Raw genomic sequence first — 7,287 nt, forward strand, 5'->3', positions numbered from 1 at the left:
GTCCACAGGCTGATGCTCTATCCACTGAGCAACACCAGCTAGGGCCCACATATTAACTTAATTCAGTATTACATGAGGACATGGTATGCCTAAGACCCAACCTGAGACCTTTGCCACTCTGAGCTTCTCTCTTAGCCACAGGGTACTTGCGGCATTACACACTCAGGCAGTTAGGATGTCAGATAGTATTGGAGGAACAGCAACCCGGAGGAACGATTTAATACATCATCTAAAATCTGAAACCATCACCTGCAGTCAACCTGAGTTAATATTTGGCAGAGCCCCATGTACAGCTCTTCACATTTAATCTCACATAAAGTACAATGTGTTCTTTAGTGAGTAAAAACCAAATCTACTTTAATGTCAGCATCTACAGTGTGTTCGCCTAATTGTCTCATCTACAATATGATTTTCAAATGCAGGTTTGGTTCTAGCAAGGCCAAGACCACAGAACTGTGAAGCTGGTTTTCTGGGCCTCAGCAACCTCAAGAGGTCTCCGCCCCTCCTCCCAGCCTGGCCCCGCCCCTTCCTCCTGGGTGCCCTGTGGCCTCCACCTCCTCCTCCCCTGTTAAAGCTCCCTGCCTGGCAATCTCCGCCTGTCATTTAGTCACAGTGCAGTGTAGCTGGCTAACGGAACTGCCTGTGTTTCCACTCCCAGGGTTATCTTCATTTTGACTGGACAGACTCTGGCAAGAACTTCCCAGTGACCGTTAAATGCTGCGACTTAGATCCAAGTTTTTGGTGGCTAGGAATATTTTAGTTGTAGAATTATTGAATGCCATATGGGAGATCTGGTTCCTTTCCTTGTCCTCCTTATTCTCTCTCTCTCTCTCTCTCTCTCTCTCTCTCTCTCTCTCTCTCTCTCTCATAGTTTACTCATATACAAAATGAGAATAAAAAACTTCTACATATAAACTATGCCCTCATGTCTGGATGACCCGTAAACAGTGAAGAACACACCAAGCAGCCCAGCTAATGCGAAAAGAACTAAACTTTAAGATTTGAGCTGCCCCCTACCACAGGGAGACAGAGCTTATCCTTTGGGCTCAGCCAATTAACTGCCTGCTTTAAAATGGAGTGAATGTTCTTTGGAGAAATATAATAGAATCTTGAATTTCTCTAACATATTATTCACAATTTCCAGGATGAAGTCCAAAATTTCTTGTCATAGAAAAAAAACAGGAAAACATGAATCCTTTCAAGAGAAAAAAAAAAAATCAATGGAGACTAAACCCGAGATAACCCCAATGTTGGAATCAAAGATAAGGATTTAAAAAGTTATGCTTAAGGATTAAAAGGAAAATATAATGAAAACATAGGAAACTTCAGACAAGAGACATAAACTATAAAATAGAACTCAATAGAAATGATAGAACTGGAAAACAAAATGCATAAAATAAAAAATTTATTGCAGCCAAAACCGGTTTGGCTCGGTGGATAGAGCGTCGGCCTGCGGACTGAAAGGTCCCAGGTTCGATTCCGGTCAAGGGCACATACCTTGGTTGCGGGCACATCCCCAGTGGGAGATGTGCAGGAGGCAGCTGATCGATGTTTCTCTCTCATCGATGTTTCTAGCTCTCTATCCCTCTCCCTTCCTCTCTGTAAAAAATTAATAAAATATATTTAAAAAAAATTTACTGCATGCCTCAACAATAGCATGGATATGGCAAAAAAGAGTCAGAGAACTTGAAGATGACATCATCTTAAGAACGGAGAAAAACTTGAAATAAATGAACAGAGCCCCACGGTCCTGTATCAGCTGTCATGAAGGCATAGAGAAGAACTTCATGAATCAGGAAAGGTTTAACTCAGGAGGTAAGATTTGATCTAGGCTTTGAAGGATGAAACGAAGTTCAAAGGTATAAAAGAGAAAGTCCAGGCAAAGGAAATAGCTTGTGTTAAATTCCATCTAGCTTGCTTTTCATTCTTAGGATCTATACTTGTACTTACATCATGGTCCTCACAATTTTAGTGAGGTGTAAAATGTACCATTTATAACCAATTACATATCTCAGACTACGAAGTTCTTGGTAGGCCAGTTCATAAACTTCGTGTGTATTCTCCTGAAAGCTTAGCAAAGTGCAGAGAACTGGGCACATGGTAAGGACCACAAAGTTATTGACACAGTAATCTGATAACCTATCAACATTTATGTACTCCTCAGTGTTTTGTTTGTTTGTTTTTTTCTGTAAGCTCCAATAGAACTTTATTTATGGACTAGAGGCCCAGTGCATGAAATTCATGCATGGGGGGGGGGTGTCCCTCAGCCCAGCCTGCACCCTCTCTAATCTGGGACCCCTTGAGGGATGTCCGACTGTCCCCACTGGGATCGGGCCTAAACAGGTAGTCGGACATCCCTCTCACAATCCAGGACTGCTGGCTCCCAACTGCTCGCCTGCCTGCCTTCCTGATTGCCCCTAACTGCTTCTGCCTGCCAGCCTGATCACCCCCTAACCACTCCCCTGCCAGCCTGATTGATGCCTAACTGCTCCCCTGCCAGCCTGTTTTCCCCTATCTGCCCTCCCCTGCAGGCCTTGTCCTCCCCAACTGCTCTCCCCGGCAGGCCTGGTCCCCCTCAACTGCTCTCCCCTGCAGGCCTGGGTCCCTCCCAACTGCCTTTCCCTGCAGACCTGGTTGCCCCCAACTTCCCTCCTCTGCCGGCTTGGTCACCCCTAACTGCCCTCCCCTGCAGGCTTGATTGCCCCCAACTGCCCTCCCTTGCAGGCCTGGTCCCTCCCAACTGCGCTCCCCTGCTGGCTATCTTGTGGCGGCCATCTTGTGACCACATGAGGGCAGTCATCTTGTGTGTTGGAGTGATGGTCAGTCTGCATATTACTCTTATTAGATAGGATAGAGGCCTGGTGCATGGGTGGGGACCAGCTGGTTTGCCCTGAAGAATGTCCTGGATCAGGGTGGGGGTTCCCTTGGGGCATGGGACGGCCTGGGCGAGGGCCCTGTGGTGGTTTGCAGGCCGGCCACGCCCCCTGGACACCCAAGCGGAGGCCCTGGTATCTGGAGGTTATCTTCTATCATTGAAACTTTGTAGCCTGGAGTGGAGGCTTAGGCCGGCAAGGGCAGGAGGAAAGCTTGGCTTCCTCCATTGCCGGGGAAACCCAAGCCTCCCTCCTGCTCTTTGTGGCCGTAGCCATCTTGGTTGGGTTTATTTGCATATTCACTCCTGATTGGCTGGTGGGCATGGCTTGTGGGTGTAGCGGAGTGATGGTTAATTTGCATATTACTCTTTTATCAGATAGGATACTGAATTTTGGGTTTCACATAATTTTCCCATGTAATGAATTGTTTTTATGATTTTTAAAAAGACCTTATTTTTAGAGCAATTTTAGGTTCACAGCAAAATTGAGATGGTAGAGATTTTCCATACATATACTGTCCCCACACATTATCGCTTTCTCTCGCCAGAGTGGTATACTTGTTATAATTTATGAACCCACATTGACAATCATAATCACCCAAAGTCCATTGTTTACCTTTGGGTTCATTCTTGGTCTTGTATACTCTTTGAGCTTGGAAAAAACACATGTTGATATGAATCTATCATTACGGTTACTATGCAGAGTATTTTCTCTGCCCCCCAAATCCTCTGTGCTCTGCGTGTTCAATTTCTTTCCCCAACACACACACACACACACACACACACACACACACACCTTAGTTTTTATGTATAAGGAAAGGAAACTAATATTTATTGACCATCAGTCAATAAGTGCCAGGCTCTATGTTAAAAGCTTTATGTCTTCCTTTATTTAGAGAGATGAATCAGGCTCTGGGTTGCTGTGGAAGACCAGGAAAGGGAGACCAGCATAGATTTCAAGGTATCAGAGCAGGAATGATTGAAGAGGTTCCTCTGACAGGATCTGATCACTCACCGGGTCCTGAGGGCTTGGAGAGGGAAGGCACATTTTGCTCCTGAGGCTGCTCTTTTCCTGAGCTCCCACTGGGTACACATCCCACTGGGTAATCTTTTTTATTTTTTAAGATTATTTTTTAAAATATATTTTATTGATTTTTTTTTTTTTTTTTTTTTTTTTTTTTTTTTTTTTTTTTTTTTTTACAGAGAGGAAGGGAGAGGGATAGAGAGTTAGAAAACATCGATGAGAGAGAAACATCGATCAGCTGCCTCCTGCACAGCCCCTACTTGGGATGTGCCCGCAAACGTACATGCCCTTGACCAGAATCGAACCTGGGGCCCTTCAGTCCGCAGGCCGACGCTCTATCCACTGAGCCAAACCGGTTAGGGCCCACTGGGTAATCTTGATGTTCATACTCTACTGACTGTACTGTGCTGGGAACTTTATCTTAAAAGTAGGGCAGTGGGCGACAGTGGAAAGAGCATGAGGTTGAGAATCCGGTTCTGCTTGTGACCTAGCTATGTGACTTTAGACAAGTTTCCCCCTTAAACTCTTGAAACCTTAATTTCCTTATAAGTAAAATAGATACAATAGTAATTACTTCGTAAGATTTTATATTAGATACAAAATACCTAGTGTACGTACGCCCATTGGACCAGAAGATTTTGAAAGCACTGGACATGACCAATTTAAAACAATGCTTTTCTTTGGCAACATCCTATATTATAGGAATGTCGTTTCCTCAAATGTTAACTCTTTTTGATGTTAGTGTTAGTTGTTGAACATATTCCTCTAAGACTAACGTTGCTTATAGATGCTATGGTTTGCAAATTTAAGAAATAGACCCAGAAGAGACATTGTCACACCATTCCTAAAATCCAGAACTCCCTTTTTTCTATTTTTTTTGTGTAAGTCACTACACCATGTTTTCTTCAATGCAGAGAATAAGGCATTTTTGTACAGACGGAAATTAATTTATTCTCTTTCTCAGTTTCAGCAAGAAACACATTTATTATATATTCAACAGGGTCGTATTCACTTTTTCCAACTGAGGAATAGTTAAGGGATTTCATTATATTTGGGAAAATTCTCATCAATCAGAGATTTAGCAGCCACCAGAAAAGACCTCCACAATTAATCTTTTATAACATGAGTGTGACTTGTAATCTCCACACTAAGAAATATAAGGAAAAACTATTCAGAAACTATAATATTTCTTGGCAAAGAAAAACTGCTTTATGATTTTTAAGGTATGTTTGATAATTTAAGTGAAACTAACATGTTTGAAATCAGTGCCAGATGCAACACAATTCAAGTTCAATTCACTAGCTGCGTCGCATTCAGTATGATTTAGTAAAAGGTATTCAATAATTCTATGTTTCATGGAAATCTCACCAAATACAAGTATTTCATTCACAAAATGCATGGCTTGGCAGATTTCCAGGGCAGGAATTTGCTGGAGGGAAGGTAAATTTATTGATTAAAATAAATCAAATGACTGACAGTTCCCTCAGAAAACTGGCAAAATGATAATGTTCTGAGCCAGAGGAAAAGTCTGAGCTATTTACATTTATTACAGGAATCCAATAATGTCACAGAGTAAACAATCAGATATTTGGGAATTCTCAAATTAATAGAGAAAAATTTAAAACACCTATTTTGGAGTAGGACTGGGACTTTGATGTGAAATCCGGTGTTTGTAGGGTTTTGGAGTGCTTATATTCCCCCTCTACTTTGCACATATATAGGTACTAAAAGAACTATTATACTTTGATGGAATTTATGTGGAAACATTCTAGATGGTTCTTAAACAGGCCAACATCGCTTTTTTCCTACTCCATGTCTTCTTCCCTCTGTGCTCTTTCTCCATTCTGGCCACACTTCCACCGTTGGCATTTTTATGGACTGAATGTTTGTGTAACCATAAAATTCATATGTTGAAACCCTAACCTCCCAGTGTGGCTATATTTGGAGTTGGGGACTCACACTTTAAGGTTATGTAAGGCCATAAGGGTGGGCCCTGATAGGATTAGTCTCCTCATCAGAAGATACAGGAGGTAGGAGATTGCCCTGGAGTTCCTTTCCTTTCCTTTTACTTTTCCTCCCCTTCCCTCCCCCCCTCCCCTCCCCTCCCCTCCCCTCCTCCGTTTACCCTTCCCTCCCCCTTCTCTTTTCCCTCCTCTCCCCTCCTCCCTTTTCCCTCCCTCCCCTTCCCTCCCCTCCCGCTCTCCCCCCTTCCCTTCCCTTCTCTTGTCTTTCCCTCTCTTCCTACCTCCCCTCCAAACATGTATGAAGAAGAGATCATGTGAGCACACAGCAAGATGGCTGCTGCCCCACAAGCCAGGAGACAGGCCTCAGAAGGAAACCCACTTTGCAGGCATCTTGACCTTGGACTTCCCAACCTTCAGAACTGTGAGAAATAAATGGCTGCTGCCTAAGTCGCCCAGTCTGTGCCCCCGCTGACTCATACAGCAAGCAGGAGGCCCAAGACCAGAGCTACCGCAGAGCTCTCACACATCCTTAACTTTGGAAGGTTGTGGATTCCGGGAAAACTCCATGGAGCAGCTGGACACCATTGGCCAGGGTAGCTTCATGCAGATCTGTAAACAGCTTCTGTTCTAGCATCAGAGGATGTGAGCACGTTACACGCACCTTGGCCACCCAAGCTTGTCCATTCAGGCTTCACCGATTCTGGGGTTATAGAAAGTGACTCCACAAACCCGGCACATCTGGAAGACACTGGGGGTGAGGCAGTGGATAGTTAGGTAGTAACTCTAAAGATCTGTTTATACTAAATCGTGACATATTACTGAGTGCCAGGCAACGTTTTTATACATTTTTACAATGTTTCAAAGAAAGGCATTATGGGTAATAGCTAAGACAGAATTACTGTGGGCCAGGCAATAGGTTAAGAAGGTCTTTATGTGTATTTTCTTACACAAACGTGACAACACTAGAAAATAGGGAATATTCGTAGTCTTCTCGTCACTATTACCGAACAGTTTCAGAAAACGGAAGCCCTTCTTAAAGTAGCTCCACTCCCATCACGATCACATTACTGTTTTTTTCTTCGTAGCGCGTTTTTCTTGCTTATTTTCTACGCTCCCCAAGTCCCTCCGCGGGGCCCACAACAGTGGCCGCGACGGGAAAGTTCCAAAAGCTTTGGGCCGAGACCGCGCAGTTGGCTGGGGAAGCGGCCTGGGCGATCACCAGACGGTAAGCTCCCCGAGAGCAGGGGGAGGACCGTTTTCTCCGAAACAGACTGGGAGGAAGCCTGCTCAACCAGTTCGTGCAGAGAGGGAAAAAGGAAGAGAGGGGGGAATAAGGAGAACTAATAGAAACATTCCTACGAGAGCCTAGAGAGCGCCTGCAGCGATTCTCTCTCCTTGGGAATGAACTCAGGTCAAAGTCTAAGCCA

The sequence above is a fragment of the Plecotus auritus genome (genome assembly GCF_963455305.1).
Source record: "Plecotus auritus genome assembly, chromosome: 9".
Classification (NCBI taxonomy): domain Eukaryota; kingdom Metazoa; phylum Chordata; class Mammalia; order Chiroptera; family Vespertilionidae; genus Plecotus; species Plecotus auritus.